Source organism: Hypanus sabinus, chromosome 30 (genome assembly GCF_030144855.1).
Source record: "Hypanus sabinus isolate sHypSab1 chromosome 30, sHypSab1.hap1, whole genome shotgun sequence".
Taxonomy (NCBI): domain Eukaryota; kingdom Metazoa; phylum Chordata; class Chondrichthyes; order Myliobatiformes; family Dasyatidae; genus Hypanus; species Hypanus sabinus.
In genome coordinates this window covers 12,132,968-12,151,216 of record NC_082735.1, presented here as the reverse complement: position 1 = coordinate 12,151,216, position 18,249 = coordinate 12,132,968, and positions in this window count along the sequence as shown.

Below are 18,249 nucleotides of genomic sequence, written 5' to 3'. Positions count from 1 at the left end.
TGGATGGTGGAATTAATGGCTTTGTTGCATAATTTGCAGATGATATGATGATAGGTGGAGGGGCAGATAGTTTTGAGGAAATAGGGAGGCTACAGAAGGATTTAGACCAATTAGGAGAATGGGCAAAGAAGTGGCCGATGGAATACAATGTTGGAAGTGTATGGTCGTGCACTTTGGCAGAAGAAATGAAATGGTTGACAATTTTCTAAATGGAGATTAAATACAAAAAACTGAGGTACAACTGAGGGATTTGGGAGTTCTTGTGCAGGATTCCCTAAAGGTTAATTTGCAGGCTGGGTTCGTGGTGAGGAAGGCAAATGCAATGTTAGCATTCATTGCAAGAGGACGAGAAAATAAAAGCAAGAATGTAATGTTGAGACTTTATAAAACATTGGTGAGGCCTCACTTGGAGTATTATGAGCAGTTTTGGGCCCCTTATCTTAGAAAGGATGTGCTGACACTGGAGAGGGTTCAAAGGAGGTTCATAAACATGATACAGGATTGAATGACTCGTCGCATGAAGAGCATTTGATGGCCCTGGGCCTGTATTCACTGGAATTCAGAAGAATGAGGGGTGACTTCATTGAAACCTATCGAATGGTGAAAGGCCTTGACAGAGTGGATGTGGAGGGGATGTTTCCTATGGTGGGAGAGTCTAAGACCAGAGGGGTTTCCTTTTAAAACAGAGTTAAGAAGAATTTTTTTAGCCAGGGAGTGGTGAATCTGTGGATTTCTTTGTCACGGGCAGCTGTGGCCGCCAAGTCTTTATATATTGTGGTCAGCATTTGGTCCATAATGTCAGACGAGGAAGCTCATTAAACTCAACAACCGTTTTATTGCACCTTGACCCAGAGAGTGAACCCAACTAGTTCATACAGACAGGGGTGGTGACCATCACACACCCCAGTTACAGTTAGGGGGACCCAAAAATACACAAGCGAATAGCTGTATAACCCAAGCTGAAATGTAACAATAAATGAACTGTAACTTCCCACCAGAATCACAGGAAAGCATTTTAACACAAGTACAATAAATTGTGTTGGTCATTAGAAATGCAGAAGCATGCTGTCAATCACACCCACCCCCTAGAGCATCAAACTGCCCCCACCTGAGAGGTCAGCCGACCCCGGAAACCCCAGAGTCCATAATAAAGACCAAAAGTCCCCGTGGGCATTGGCACTGCCACCTGTTTGTGTGAGGCAAGAGGGATGCAACCCAGTGTGTCACTTCCTTCCTTCAACCTCATTGGGTTATTGATGGCCAAGGGTTGGCAAGATGCAGTCAATCCCGGTGTAGCACGACAGCCTTCTGCTGCTCAGGCAACCGCACCCGATATATCACCTCGGAGATGCAGTCAAGCACCTCACCCGGCCCCTTCCAGTGGCGTCCGTACCTGGGGGATGGTCCCTTCTTTCAGGAAGGGCAGTAGACCCATACTGCGGGCCCCACCACATACTGCTGCATTGGCACCCTAGACTTCTGGGCTGGCCCCTTCTGGGACATGCAAGCATTGCAGCAGTGCACAACCAGCTCCACGTCCTGCCTGAACCCAGGCCAGTAGAAGCGTTCACGCAGCCTGCTCAACGACTTTGCAACTCCGAAATGGCTGGCCCCAAGCTGGAGGCAGAGTTAAGATGGTACTAAACAGCGACTCCTTTGCTTGCATCTTCCGAAACAGCTCAATTTCCATCTTTAATATCTTTATTTTTTCCCTTTCAGGGTTCTTTTGAAGACCCTGACCCAGAGTTACGGGAATTTGCGGGAATGGGACCCATGCTCAGGGTTTCAGGACCAGCTGTAGTTGTTCGGCCTGAGGGTCTGGCTCGAATTCAAATGCCTAAGATCACGGGCTCTGGAGGTGGGCAGATTGAGGATCGGTGTCACAGCCGGAGACTCGTGTGTCGCCAGAGAGGCCGGAAAATCTTTCGCTGTGGGTCCGAAGTCCCGAGATCTTTGTGATCTTTGGACATAGAGTTCGTAAAAAGTGACAAAATGGACTTTCTAACATTGTACACCAGCGGGTTGTTATTATATCTCCCATTCACTGTGAATAATGGGGGACACTTCCCTCTCTCTTATTAGAGAGAGAGAGAACCTGTGGTTTGTTGAGTCATTGGGGTAACTGCAAGGTCTGTGTCTTTGCTATCGAACAGCTGACACTTGTGGTCAGTAACGGGTGTGCTTTTTTTTGCTGAGGGGGAGCGGGGATCGTTGCTTGCTGCCGCTTACGTGCGGGGGCGTGGGCTGGGAGTGACTTTGGGGTTCTCACGTTTAACCGTTCACTCTTGGGCGCACTTCTCTGTTTTTGTGGATGTTTGTGAAGAAAAAGCATTTCAGGATGTATATTGTATACATTTCTCTGACATTAAATTGGACCTCTGAATCTTTGAACTTTTGAACCCCACCAGCCCCTGCACCAACGCAGCACTGTGTGCGGAGCCCCCAGGGGAGCAGGAGATGCCTGCCACCGCCAGAACAGCAACCCGCCACGCACCTCCAGCATTTCCCACTGCCAGTACAGGGCTTTGGTCTCTGAATTCAAAGCGGAGACCTCTGCCCACTCGGGCCGCCCCGGACCGGCACGGGATCGCTCACCTGTTCGCTGCGCAGCTGCTGGTCCAGGGTCCCCGTCACTTGCTCCCGGTTCAGTCGTGTTGTGTTGGGCCGGGGCGTCACTGGTGTTTGCTCCCGGTTCAGTCGTGTTGTGTTGGGCTGCTGCCGGGTGTGCTGCGCTGCCACGGGTCGCTGTGAAACCGGTGGTGGTTGCCGCTCCCGCTGGGACCGCTTCCCGGAGCTGCTCAGCCGGAGAGCCACGGCTCCGGCACAGAGGTGGAGTGTTGCCCCCGACACATCCACACCGGCCCCCCAGCGGGACCGCAGGTCAGGGCAATGATGCAGGGCTCTCGGATGTCGGCGAGCCACACTTGCTACTCCGTTGCGTTCTTCCCCACTGCGATGCGCAGCCTCCTCTTCCCTCGCGTCGCCGCACAGTCGCCGGTGAGCGGAGCCAGCTGGACCACCATCGTTCTCCACCCAGGCGGGGTTGGCTGCTCCGTGTTGGGGAGAACACCGAGACGGATGATGGTGATGGCTGACCCCGTGTCCACCAACGCCCGGCATCTGATGCCCTCCACCACGCGGTCCACGTTTAAGCCTTGCTCTGCCCCCAAACGGCCCACCCGGCGGGGCGACAGCTGAGGGATTCTGCTGGAGGCTTCGGGCCAGCGCTGCCCGCTCGGCGTTTCTCGATGAGCTGCGGCGTGGAGCCGGTGCGGGGCAGTCCAGGGCCAGGTCACCTGCCTCAGCGCACCGTGGAAGAGATCTTTTCGCAGCTGGCGGCCGGTCGGACCTGCCTCACGCCTCGGTGACACAAGCCCGTCCAGGCTGATGCTGGGACACCTCGGGGGCTAAAATTGCTGCTTTCCTCTCCGCCTCGGCCAGCGTCTCATCCAGCGATGATGGTCATGTCAGGCGATCATTCTGGCATCAGCCCCTTTACAAGGCGTGGAGAGCAAGCTCTTCCAGGCCGCGGGAGAAACTGGGGGTAGCCATGCCGAGCACAGTGGTGGATATCAGCTGCTAATACCCCCAGGCTTTCTCTCATAAGGCGCTTTCTGCTGCACAGTTCTTCCCTCATTGCTTCCGCCTATGGCCTCTGCTCAAAGCACCGCTTCACTGCCTCTCCGCTGACATCAGGTAGAGGAAGGCCCGCAGGGCATCTCCCTCCAGTGTCCGGGCAAGGTGCCACCGCCGTCTCAGTGGGGCTCCACCCGTTGTACCATGCGGCAAGTTTGACTTGCACCAGGAATGGATCCAGGCGGCCGGTACCGTCATATCTCAGGGGCTTCTGTGTGGACATTGAGGCGCAAGTTGTCGTGGCCCTTTCATCTTCCTCTTGCTGCAGCTGCGTCTGCCATAGTGCCCATCTTTCCGTGGCTACGGCGTCTTGATTCTCCGATGTGGGTCGCGACTGAGGGGTGATGCGCCCCACACTCTGTCCCCCGGGATGGGGACGCTAGGTATGCTCGCTCCATCAGGGCTCCCTGGGAAGGCATATTGCTCGGTTCCCAGGTCCTCCCTCCGCGTCTCGGCTTCATAAGCCTAGCCCGGGGGTGCGGGGGAGGCATACTGCTAAGTCCCTCGTCTTATTCCCTGGGTCTTAAGGCGCCCTGTCCTACGTCGTAGCTCCTCAATCTCTTCGCTGATCCTGACACTAACGTGGCGAGCATTTGGTCCATAATAACAGATGAGGAAGCTCGTTAACTCTCCAACCGTCTTACTTTTTTTTATTAAACAAGTTATACTTTATTCCAAAATAAAATTATATACAATAACCATTCAAAGACTTACAATTCTTTAGAGTTGGTACCATTACTGTCTTTACATTTTCAAAGTTCAAAAGTTGTGCCACCCACGTGGCACATTGTTCTTTCATATTTACATTTAGGGGATATACACCCAACCCCCCCACCCCTCAACTCCCACAGGAGAAGGACCCTAGAATGTGGTCCTTCCCCACGGGGCCCTTGTGGTGGTTGCATCGAGTTTGAATGCGTCCCTCATCACGTAATCCTGCAGTCGAGAATGTGCCAGTCGGCAGCATTCCCCCATGGACATCTCCATGTGCTGGTAGACCATCAAGTTTCGGGCCGATCAAAGAGTGTCTTTGACCGAGTTGATGATCTGCCAGCAGCACCGGATGTTGGTCTCGGTGTGCGTCCCCGGGAACAGCCTGTAGATCAGAGAGTCCTCTGTTACACAGCTGCTGGGGATGAACCTCGACACTGTCCCTTCCATCCTCCTCCACACCTTCTCCGCGAACCCACAGTGTGCAAAGAGGTGGGTCACCGACTCCTCCTCTCTGCAGTCCTCCCATGGGCAGAGGGGTGTGGGGACGACGATCCAGGCGTACAGGAGGGATCAGACTGGGAAGGCCCCTCTCACCGCCAGCCAGGCGAGGTCTTGGTGCCTGTTGGTGAGGTCTGGCGATGAGGCATTTTGCCAGATGAACTGGACGGTCTGCTGAGGGGACTACCCCACTGTGTCCATCATGTCCTTCTGCAGTGCCTGCAGGACCTTACGGGCTGACCACTGTCTGATGGCCCTGTGGTCAAAGGCGTTGACCTGAATGAACTTCACTATGAAGGACAGGGGCAGAGGGAACTGCGTAAACTCCAGACAGAGTCGCTGCAACTCCTCCTTCTGCAGTCGAGGAGGGTGGATGTCAGGGAGGAACTGCGGGAGGTGAAGGGCCGCCGAGAAACATGGGGGGTAACTTCTTCACCCAGAGGGTCAGGTGAGTGTGGAAGTGGTAGATATGGGTTTGATTTCAACTTTTAAGAGACATTTGGATGTGCATTGATCGTGGGGAGGGCGGTATGAAGGGCTATGGTCCAAGTGTAGGTCAAATGAACTGGCTAGAATAATAGCTCAGCATAGACTAGATGTGCCAAAGGGCCTGTTTCTATAGAGTAGTCCTCTATGATTCAATATCTTTGCGCATTATAAAATACGCACTAGTACTTGCTGCCAAATGCCTCCAATCAGAATTTCAGTTGAATTCCTGCTCAGCCACAGGAACTTGCAAGTGATCAGGGAATGAGGAGGTTGATTGTTGGTTTTAGTGACTGCCCGGAGCCTTGCCTTGTCTTGTCTGTAACCCTTGCCTTCTCTGCTGTCAAGTTTAACCACTGGAGCAAGATAAGGAACTGTCTTTTGTTGTTTTGAACTCTCTCCGTGTCCACGCCTTTGCTAGGTAGCTCTGGCTGGCTGCTGCTATCTTGTGTTGGGAACTGTCTTGTCATATTCTGCATTCTGTGTAGTAAGTCCCGCCCTATGTCCTGTTCCCAAGGAGGGGTCCCGGCCCTATGTCCTGTTCCAAGGAGGGGTCCTGGCTCTGTGTTCTGTGTAGTGAGCCCTGGCCCTATGTCCTGTTCCAAGGAGGGGTCCCGGCTCTGTGTTCTGTGTAATGAGTCCCGGCCCTACGTCCTGTTCCAAGGAGGGGTCCTGGCTCTGTGTTCTGTGTAGTGAGTCCCGGCCCTATGTCCTGTACCCAAGGAGGGGTCCTGGCTCTGTGTTCTGTGTAGTGAGTCCTGGCCCTATGTCCTGTTCCAAGGAGGGGTCCCGGCTCTGTGTTCTGTGTAATGAGTCCCTGCCCTATGTCCTGTCCCCAAGGAGGGGTCCCGGCTCTGTGTTCTGTGTAATGAGTCCCTGCCCTATGTCCTGTACCCAAGGAGGGGTCCCGGCTCTGTGTTCTGTATAATGAGTCCCTGCCCTATGTCCTGTACCCAAGGAGGGGTCCCGGCTCTGTGTTCTGTGTAGTGAGTCCTGACCCTACGTCCTGTTCCAAGGAGGGGTCCTGGCTCTGTGTTCCATGTTCATGTCTCATCCTCGACCAAGGCTCTGCGTTCCTGTCTCTTCAACCAAGTCAAGGCTTTGGGGTCTCGTCCAGTCCTAGCCATGTCCTAGCACCTTGTCCTGTCTAAGCCATAGCTTTATGTTCTTGTCTTGTCCATGGGCCTTGCCCAGCCCGGTGCTGGGGTTCCCTTGTCTTGTCCACGAGTCTCACATCTAGTCCTGTTGCATCTTCTCGCCTAGTTCTGGAGTCTGAGCCCGAATTAAGACCCAGGTTCTGGGTCCTTGCCCAGTCTCTGGGTTGGAGTCCAAGCCCAGGCTCCTAGTTCCCTGTTCCATGTCCTGGTTCTGCTATCCTAGTCAAGTCCTAACCCAGGCCTTGTCTCGTCCAGGGACTGTGTCATGTCCAGCATCTTTTCTTTCCCACTTTTCTTGCTTCCTTCTCATGCCTAGTCCAGTTCCTGGTAATTCAGTGTCTGTGTCTTCCATTTAGGTCTGTTCCCAACACCTCCTTTATGACAGTCTGTCAATGAAGGATTAAAATCAGGAATGAGCAAGAGGAGAAAATTGGCAGTGAGAGTCCTGATGAAGTATTTCAGCCTGAAACAGGGACTGTTTATTCATTTCCTTAGATGCTGCCTGGCCTGCTGAGTTCCACCAGAATTTTCTGTCTGTTAATCTGGATTTCCAGCGTCTGCAGAATCTCTTGCATGTTAGTGAGAAGACTCCCCAGTGTTGATTGGCTGCATAACTTAAGGCCAGAAAGAGCTGAGCACAAAAAGGTGACAGATTGTTAAGTTATTAAAATATATTGAGTTGTGATTCCTTTCAACAAGCAGGCTTGTTTAACTCCAACTGAAAGTAAATGAGACATCCAGAAAATGAATAAACTTGGCAGAGTCATTGATAATTCATCATCTTTTAAGATATGCCTGGCCCTATAGTAATCATGTGCAAGCCAGACCTCGTTATTTACTTTATTTATTAGATCCATTTTACTGAAGTAAATTATATATTTATCTCAGCAGTTGTGATGTGCGCTCCCTGTTGTAGGTCTGTTGTTGAACAAGATAATTAGGGATTCGGTAGAAGGTAGATAGAATCCTTGCCAGATATTGAGGCTGGCAAATGCACAGATTGACCAAAAACATTGTTTGAATGACTGCAGTTTTGATTATGTAGTGCAGATGTGCTTGGTTCATAAACACTAACGTAATTTCGAACGAGGTAGGAGGCAACATTGAATGCACAGCAACTCTGGCAGGGTCTGTAAGACAGTACTTCCTACAAAGCGAAACCGAATGGCAGCGATGCTTCACTACCAGATGAACTCACCGCCTTCTATTCCCACTTTGAAAGGGAGAATACAGCTACAGCTGTGAGGATCCCTGCTGCACATGATGACCCTGCGATCTGCATCTTAGAAGCCGATGTTAGGCCGTCTTTAAAGGGAGTGAACTGTCGCAAGGCAGAAGGTCCCAATGGAGTATCGGGTTAGGCTCTGAAAACCTGCACCAACGAGCTAGTGGGAGTACTCAAGGATATTTTCAACCTCTCTCTGTTAAGGGTGGAAGTTCCCACTTGCTTCGCAAAGGCAACAATTATACCAGTGCCTAACAAGAATAATTTGGGCTGCATGAATGACTATTGCCCACTAGCACTCACATCGACAGTGATGAAATGCTTTAAAAGGTTGGTCATGACGAGACTGAACTCCTGTCTTAGCAAGGACCAGGTCCCATTACAATTTGCCTATCGCCACAATAGGTCAATGGCAGACGTAATCTCAATGGCTCTGCACAAGCTTTAGACAACATGGACAACACAAATACCTATGTCAGATGCTGTTCATCAACTACAGCTCACCATTTAATACCATCATTCCCACAACCCTGATTCAGAAGTTGCAGAACCTGGGCCTCTGTACCTCCCTCTGCAATTGGATCCTCGACTTCCTAACCAGTAGACCACAACCTGTGAAGATTGGTGATAACATATCCTCCTCATTGACAATCAACACTGGTGCACCTCAGGGGCGTGTGCTTAGCCCACTGCTCTACTCTCTATATACACATGACTGTGTGGCTCAAATACCATCTATAAATTTGTTGATGATACAACTATTAGACTTACAAGAATGAGATAGGCCAACTAGTGGAGTGGTATTGCAGCAACAACCTGCTCAACATCAGTAAGATAAAAGTGCTGATTGTGGACTTCAGGAAGAGTAAGACGAAGGAACACATATCAATCCTCTTAGAGGCATCAGAAGTGGAGAGAGTGTTCCTGGGTGTCAAGATTACTGAAGATTTAACCTGGTCCCAACATATCGATGTAGTTATAAAGAAGGCAAGACAGCAGCTATACTTCATTAGGAATTTCAAGAGATTTGGCATGTCAAAAAACACACTCATAAACTTCTATAGTTGTACCATGGAGAGCATTCTGACAGGCTGCACCACTGTCTGGTGTGGAGGGGCTACTTGCACAGGACCAAAAGAAACTGCAGAGGGTTGTAAATCTAGTCAGCTCCATCTTGGGTACTAGCCTAAATAAGTACCCAGGACATCTTTAGGGAGTGGTGTCTCAGAAAGGCGGCGTCCATTTTCAAAATTACATCAGCTTGCCTTTTTCTCACTGTTACCATCAGGTAGGAGGTATAGAAGTCTGAAGGCACACACTCAGCGATTCAGGAACAGCTTCTTCCCCTCTGCCATCCGATTCCTAAATGGACATTGAATCCTTGGACACTGAATATACAGTGTTTGTTTTTTGTATGTTTTTAACCTACTCAATATACGTATACTGTAATTGATTTACTTGTTTATTTATCACTGTCTTTATTTTATTTTCTGTTCTAGATTATGTATTGCATTGAACTGCTGCTGCTAAGTTAACAAATTTCACGGTACATGCTGATGATAATAAACTTGATTCTGATTCTAAAAAGAAAGAGTGATGGAGAGGCATCAACCGCACAGCTCTGCTGAAAATCACATGGAGTCAAGCATAAACATGACTTGCTGTTGCATGCTATGTAGTTTCTTGTTATCAGCAGGTAACAATACTACTTTGCAGTCACTAAACAGACTTTGCCAAAGCAATACTGTTCATTGTTAATCTGTGGTCAGATTCAGACACCCGCCAACACATGCTGCACAACACAATTCACTTGTTTCCATTCACTTCTATAAATTACACAGCATTTAGCAACGTGGATCAGTCAGCAGACAACACTAAGCTATGGTTGTGTTTCCCAAATTTCACTTGACTCAGACTCTCAATACACATCACCTTTATTTTGTCAACACGTACAAACAAGCTGGATGAACTCAGCAGGTCGGGCAGCATCCGTTGAAATGAGCAGTCAACGTTTCGTGCTGAGACCCTTTGTCAGGACTGAAGAGGGAGGGGGCAGAGTGGAAGGCGTCAGGTGAAAAACCAATCAGAGGAAAGATCAAGGGGTGGGGGTGGGGGAGCAGGGAGGGGATAGGCAGGAAAGGTGAAGAAGGAACGTAAGGGGAAAGCACTATTGGTAGTAGGAGAGGGCAGAATCATGAGAGAGGTGATAGGTAGCTAGAAGAGGAGACAAAGTGAAAGTGGGATGGGGGAAGGGAGAGGGAGGGTATTACCGGAAGTTGGAGAATTCGATGTTCATACCAAGGGGCTGGAGACTACCCAGATGGTATATGAAGTGTTGCTCCTCCAACCTGAGTTTGGCCTCATCATGGCAGTAGAGGAGGCCATGTATGGACATATCCGAATGGGAACGTGAAGCAGAGTTGAAGTGGGTGGCAACCAGGAGATCCTGTCTGTTGTACAAGACAGAACGGAGGTGCTTAATGAAGCGGTCCCCCAATCTGTGTTGGGTCTCGCCGATGTAGAGGAGGCCGCACCAGGAGCACTGGATGCGATACATGACCCCAACAGACTCAAGTGAATTGTTGCCTCACCTAAAAGGACTGTTTGGGGCCCTGAATGGTGGTAAGAGAGGAGGTGTAGGGACAGGTGTAGCACTTAATGTTTACCTTTATTTTGTACCACTCGTATTATTGCCAACCTCAACAGTCTGCATCATAGTAATGAGCTCATTGTTTGGTTGTTGTGCTATTCAGTATTCAACTTCTGTTCTCCCTTCATCATATCATGTTGGTGCCAGGCAGCCCAGCCCTACGCTGGTAACCAAGAACATTGGCATTGTTGACTGTAACTCTTCGTGGAACAGAATATACAGTTGCACTATCCCTTAGTGAGCAGTGAACTTATTCGAGTAACTTGGCTGCTGATGTAGCTGTCACAATCGATTGTTCTCATGTTGTGGGGGTTGTCTTTGCAGAGGCTGACAGAAGCAATGTCAATGCACCTTCTATGTCACCTTGCCTCATAAAGGTGTTAATTGTTGTCACAGGGTTTTAAGACACCAATGACAGTCGTTTTAATGTCTTAAAACCATCCAGAGTAGATTCCAAAATGAAAAGGTATAATTGAAGAGCACCAAATGTTCTCAAGACTGAACTTTTTTTCCATTTTTTGCCAGCTTCAGCTACAGGGAGTATGGTCTTGTTTTCTCAAACTTTGGAGACTGAGCTGTGATGTTAATTTATCATCTCCATTTGGATCTTAACCATTTTGGATCTAGTTCAGATGGATGGGATGAAGGGTCCTCTGTGTTCACAACATAAAGGTACTGCGTGAAATTAGGCTAATATAAATTCTCAGGTGGTGGCATGGAGTAATGTCTCTACCAAAGTGACCAAGATATTAAGTGGATCAAGCTGCATCTATGAAAGAGAAGAAGAGTTAACACTTAAGGTCTGAGATCATTCTTCATACTTTTACATGGAAGGGAACTGGAGTTGCATTCAACATCTGGAGGAAGCTGTTGCTGGGAGACATATTGGCCTTGGATGTAATCATGTGTTTTCATTCCCAAGGGTTCAACACAATGGGGATGAAATTGAAATGAGTTTCAAAGGTGGGTCCTATCACTTTAGAACTTTACTCAACTTGTAAATAAGCCCCTTATTTTCCTTTAGTCATTCCAGGTTAATTCTGAAGTGTACTTCAGTATTCTACATCAGGAGCAATAAGAAGTTATCCAGATGACAAAATTTAAGAAAAAATTAGAGGGGGTCTGGAATTGGAATTTCCCACCACTGCCTGTAAGGACTTTGTATGCTTTCCCTGTGACTGCACGGGTTTCTTCCAGGTGCTCCAGTTTCCTCCCATAGTCCAAAAAATTTAGGTAAATTGTTCATTGTAAATTGGCTCATAATTAGGCTAGGATTAAATCAGAGATTGCTGGGTGTCACAGTTTGAAGGGCACAAAGGGCCTCCTCCACCTTGTACCTCAACAAACAAATAAATATTTTTGTTACATATACTGAGATACAGTAAAAATCTTGTCTTGCATATTGGCCATATATTACACAGTGCATTGAGGTAGAACCAGGTAAACCAATAAAAATGCAAAATAAATCTATCAGCAACTGAGAAACTGCAGTGCAGGTAAACAATAAGGTGCAAGATCATAATGAGGTAGATTCTGGTGCCATAAATTTTACTTACTGGTCTAGAGAACTATTTCATATGCTTGTAACAGTGGAGTCATAGAACACTACAGCACAGAAACAGGACCTTTGGCCCATCTAGTCTAGAGAATAGTTTAGAACCAGTAGAATGAAGTAGAATCTGTCTTTAACTTTGGTCATACACGTTTTCAGATGTTTGTATCTTAAGCCCAATACGAGAGAATGTCCATGGTGGGTGGGGTTTTTGATTATGCTGGCTGCCTTACGCTCTGAGCCAGAAAATATAATTGGACAAAACTCAGTATGATGGCATTCATAATGAATCCAACTAGAAGATCTGGATAAAAGAAGGGATTTGGATATCCGAGGATGAAAAACACTGGAAGCATGTGCAGGTGTATAGCGATATAAGAAAGATTAATCGAATATTAGCTTTTCTTCAAGGGGAAGATGATGATGGCACACCTCAAGTGCATTCATTTCTGGTCCTATTCTCAAAAATGATACAGTGGTCAAGGAGGATCCACAGCATACTGTAGGTTCACCAATTTGATAGTGGCCTAATGGATTTTGGTGTGAGGCAAGATTCATTATCTTGTCTTATATTGCCTCCTGTTTAGAATTCTGCAATTCTTCAAGCAGAAAATCAACAATATGAGATGATACTGCAGAATGGGTCAGAGTCTGATGACAAGATTTGGAGGGCACGGAGAGAATACCAGAGTGGTCAATGCCAAAATTAACCTGCGAAGGACAGCCAAAATTAAATGCACAAACTTGGTCCCATTCATAAATCAATTACTACCACAGCACAACAATTACTTTCTAATAGCTTCTTCTACACTTACTTGTTCTTCAAGTATCAACAAAGAATGCAATTTGCTCAACAATAAATTCAAATCAATTTACTTCCTGTCCTTGTTATAGGAAAACAAATTAGGTGGTATGAGCAATTCCAATCCAGAAATGGTCTCACTTAAAATTTCAGTTGTTCTCTGTCAGTCTTTGTGCAGATGGTCATGGCTAATTAAAAGTTGATAAAAGCTTAATTACAACTTGCATCTTTTCTCTGAGGATCATGATTTTTGATTTCTCAAGTGCCTTCAATACCACACATTGCTGGGGGGAAAGCTCCATTCAGTGCAGGTTGGTGCTTCCATTGTATCCTGGATAATGGACTACCTGACTGGCAAACCACAATTTGTGTAGCCTCAGATCTGTGGGTCTGACACGGCTATAAGTAGCAATGGAGTCTCACAGGAAACTGTATTGGCTTCCCTCCTGTTTACCCTTACATCTCAGACTTTAGATACTGAGTCAAGTCATCTGCAAAAATTCTCTGATGACTCAGCAACACTTGGGTGTATAAAGGGAAGACAGGAGGATGAATGCATGGCCCTGTTGGAGGATTTTGTCAAATGGTGCAAGCTGAATCACCTGCAGCTCAACATCAGTAAGACAAAGGAGATGGTGATGGACTTTAGAAAGACTAAGCCTGCATTGCTCCCTGTTACTGTTGATAGTGAGGACCTACAAGTACCTGGGGGTGCACCAGAATGACAGACTTGATTGGAGCACCAACAGAGGCTGTGTGCAAGCAGGACCAGAATCGCCTCTACTTCCTGAGGAGACCGAGGTCCTTTGGAGTATGCAGGCCTCTCCTTCATATGTCCTACCAGTCTGTTGTCAACAGTACAATCTTCTATGCAATCGTGTGTTGGGGAGATGGGATCAACACAGGTGATGCCAACAGGCTCAATAAACTGATTAGAAAGGTTGGCCAGGAGTGAAACTGGACACTGAGGCTGTGGTAGAACAAAGTACCCAACGGAAAATCCTGGCAATTCTGGACAATGTTTCTCACCCTCTGCATGCCACCTTGGCTGGACAGAGGAGCACTTTCAGCAACAGACTGAGAAAACTGTGCTGCGCCTAAGAGCAAGGGTAAGATCATTCTTACCCTTGCCCATTATTTAGATTCAGATTCAGTTTGTTGTCATTTAGAAACCACAAATGCAATGCAGTTAAAAAATGAGACAACGTTCCCCGGAAAGGAGTTTCAAATTCACCAGACAAAAACAAGACCAAAATCTAAAGCTACAAGACCTGCACAAAACCACATAGCTATAACAGTGCAAACAAAAGCATAATTGATAAAAAAAAACGACTATGGGCACAGTAAAATTAGTCCAAAGATGTTAAAGGACTATAAGTTCAAAAGAAATCACCACACAGTTTCCACAAGTCCCCAGGGTCCTGACAGACTTGCCATCCCACGCTGGCGGCAGAAGGGAATACCCCCACTATGGACTTCCATGGCACCACTCGACTCAGCCTCGCAGATGCAGCACACAGTGAAAGCTCCGTCGAAACCAGCCTCGCAGACGCAGCTCACACTGAAAGCGACCTGACCGCAGCGGACTCCGAGTCTGTCGAACCTCCGAGCCAATGACCATCCCCTCTGGCACAGCTTCTCCGAGCACCATCCTCTGCCAAGCGTATTAAGACAGCCCTGCCAATGGCCATCGGCAATGCAACCCCAAGGACTGGGGGCCTGTTCTTCCCAGCAGAGATCCAGACCTCACAGCAGCAGCAGCAACGAAGAAGGTCTTCCTGGAGATTTCCCAATGTTCCTCCGTGCTCCCACGCCCGTTTTCAATCGATTATGATTGCGCACAACGCCCCAATTCACAAATAACAGATAATCAGCATTAGGCTCTATAATGGGTCAAGCTATAGCTGGGGAAATGATGACCCCCCCCCCTCCTGTTACACTTTTATTACCAGAATTCTGTTTATGTTCTGTTTAGCTCTGTTTACCTACCCTGCTATCGCGGGCACCCTGTGCAATACTACCATCACTTCGTACCTGGACAGTGTGAATGGGAACCCATTACTGTATAATATTGTGGTAATTCTTGCACCACCATCTTATCAGTGTGAACTTATAAATCTTGTAATCTTTGACTTTTAAGTCTTGTACATCTTATTTTTTCAGTTAACTTGTTTGTTATTCTTCTCTTCTAACATTTGCATTTCTGTGCACTGTAACACTGCAATTTCCATTGGGATCAATAAAGTATCTGTCTATCTATTGACCAATCTTTTCTTGGTTTTTAATCAAACTACTACGTACCTTGAAAATTGTTGTTTATACTGGAAAAAAATTAATATCGCATTTGCATTCCCATTCCTTTCAGGTCGGCTTTCAAAATGATCTTACCTACAAATGAGCAGTCCCCTGTGAATAGGGAGAGATTGATCAATGAAATGACAAAGGTGAACTGTCCAGGCAGAAATGGGGTGCAAGATTAATTGGAATAGAATTAATTTATTATTGTACATGTACTGAGACACGGTGAAAAACTTGTCTTGCCTACTGTTCTTGCAGTTCAATTCATGACACAGTGCATTGAGGTAGAGCAAGTAAAACGATAATAGAATGCAGAATAAAGTGTATTAGTTACAGAGAGAGTGCCATGCAGGTAGGCAATAGGGTGCAAAATCATAACAGTCTTGGGTTTGGGGTTAAGATTCCATCTACTCATTCAGGAGAACCGTTTAATAGTCCGAAAACAGTAAGGGAGAAGCTGTCCTTGAACTTGGCTGTACTTGCTTTAGTCCTTCATATTTTTGCACCTGTGGGAGAAGGGAGAAGAGAGAATGCTTGTGGTAGGTGGGGTCTTAGATTATACATCGATCATGCACTTTGGTAGAAGGAGTAAAGGTGTAGACTATTTTCTAACTGGGGAGAAAATTCAGAAATCAGAGGTGCAGAGAGACTTGGGATATCTCATGCAGGATTCCCTAAAGGTTAAATGTTGAGTCAGTGGTGAGGTTGGCATTTGTTTTGAGAGGACTAGATATAAAAGCAAGGATGTAATGCTGAGGCTTTATAAGGCATTGGACACGCTACATGTAGTATTGTGAGCAGTTTTGGGCCCCATATCTGAAAAAGGTTGCGCTGGCATTGGAAAGGGTCCAAAGGAGGCTTATGAGAATGAGAAATGTTTTCACTCTGATCTTCTACTCACTAGAGTTTAGAAGAATGAACAGGGGGGATCTCATTGAAATCTATCAAATATTGCAAAGCCTAGACAGAGTGGACACAAAGAATGCTTCCTGTAGTAGGGGAGCCTAGGTCTAGAGGGCACAGTTTCAGACTAGAAGGACGTTCCTTTAGAAAAGAGATGAGGAGGAATTTCTTTACAGAGGTGGTGAATCTACCACCTCTATTAGATGGCTGTGGAGGCCAAGTCACTGGGTGTTTTTAAAGTGGAGGTAGATAGGTTCTTGATTAGTCAGGGTGCCAAAGATTATGGGGAGAAGGCAGGAGAGTGGGTTAAGGAGGGGTTATGTATCAGCCATAATGGAATGGCACTGCAGACTTGATGAGCCAGGTGATTTAATTCTGCTCCTCTGACTTATGCCAGCTGCTTGACAGAAGTAGCATGAAGTATAGACAGAGTACAGATAGATTATAGGAAATTAGGTTAAGATTTGTCCATGCAGTAATTAACATGCAGCCTGAACAAATTGTATGAGTTATTATTTACTGATTCTGAATTAATGATGCATTATAGAGACTGAAATTAATGTATCTCTGAAGTGATTTTCTTTAATTAAAAACAGAAAATGCTGGAAACAGTCAGCAGGTCACATACCTTTGTAGAAAGAGAAACAGTTAACACTTCAGGTTAATGCCCCTTCAAACGCAACCAGACTGCTAGCATTTTCAGTATTTCCTGTTTATGTAAAAGGAAACCAGTATCTGTAGATAGTTAGATTTCCATTTTGGTTTTATTTAATAATTAACAGAACTCAGTTTTGTCAAGCACTGATAACCTTCACTCCACGACTGAACAAGAGCACGATTTAAAAAGAGTCCAGATCCTCAGAGTAATACCAGGCTGAATAATGGAACACAGAAAGTGGGACTGCACTCTTTGAGATTCCTTGATTGACCATCTACTGTGGCATCAAGTACATCCCTGCTTTGGGAGGCTGCCTTCCAGCAGACTGTAATAATTGACACAACACGGAAGTGTTATGTTGAGGTTGCGTACAACATTGGTGAGGCCTAATTTGGGGTAGTGTGCACAGTTTTGGTCACCTACCTACAGAAAAGATAGTAAATAAGGTTGAAAGAGTACAGAGGAAATTTGCAAGTATATTACTGGGTCTGAAGGATCTGAGTTATATGGAAAGATTGAACAGGTTAGGACATTATTCCTCGGAATGTAAAAGATTGAGAGGAGATTTGATGGAGATACAGAAAATTATGAGAGGAATGGATAGGGTAAGTGCAAGCAGGCTTTTTCCACTGAGGTTGGGTGGGATGACAACTTGAAGTTTAAGGGAGAAAGATGAAAAGTTTAAGGGGAAAGTGAAGGGAAACTTCATCACTCAGAGGGCTGTGAGACTGTGGAACGAGCTGCCAGAATAAGTGGTGCATGTGAGCTCAATTTCAACATTTAAGAGAAGTTGGTCTAAGTACTTGGATGGTAGGGTTATGGAGGACTATGGTCCCAGTGAAGGTTGATGGGAGTAGGCAGCTTAAATGACTCACCATAGATTAGGTGGGCCGAAAGGCCTGTTTCTGTGCTGTTCTCTTCTATGGCAGAGCATCTCCGAATGCAATTGGTAAGGCCCCATTTCACTTCACCTCCCATACCCAAAGGCTTACTGCCTCTTGTCAAAGCTATCACTAACACTGTATTAATGTGTGTTTCTGAAATAACTCTACCCTGATGTTACACAATGATTCTTCCAAATTATTATAAACAGATTTAAAATTGCTTTTCAGGTTTGAACACTAATATATTTTGTCAATCCAAAGTGCCAGAGTCTAGTTTTTACACCTCACCAAGTCTGGGCTGTGTCTGGGCTACAGTGCATCTGCAGTACAGGTAGACTGTGTGATTCTCATTGACATTATAGACACATGCAGTACAGTAACAAACTGTTCACACACTCACTAAGACCATAATGACCATCACACATCCATTACATTATATTTCTTACTCTCCCCTCATTCAGATAGGGCTTATCTCCATGGTTACCCTGGTCTGTTTCTCTTCCCACAAATGTGCCCTGATCTGCTGAGTATTTCCTGCATTTTCTATTTCCTTTTATATTTGAAATTCTTGTTGGTCGTCTTTGGGAATATGCGAGCCAAGAGAAAGGAAGCACTTTGTATTCCAGCCTGTTCGCTTATGGGGCAGGAGGCTCTGCGTAGTGAAAAACCAACATCAGTTCCACTGTTAAGAGAGCAACACTGAGGAGCAGACAGATGGAGCACTGTGATTGTGGGGGAGCTGGCAGCATGACTCAGAAATAATGACTGATTGTCTCCTTCGCCCTG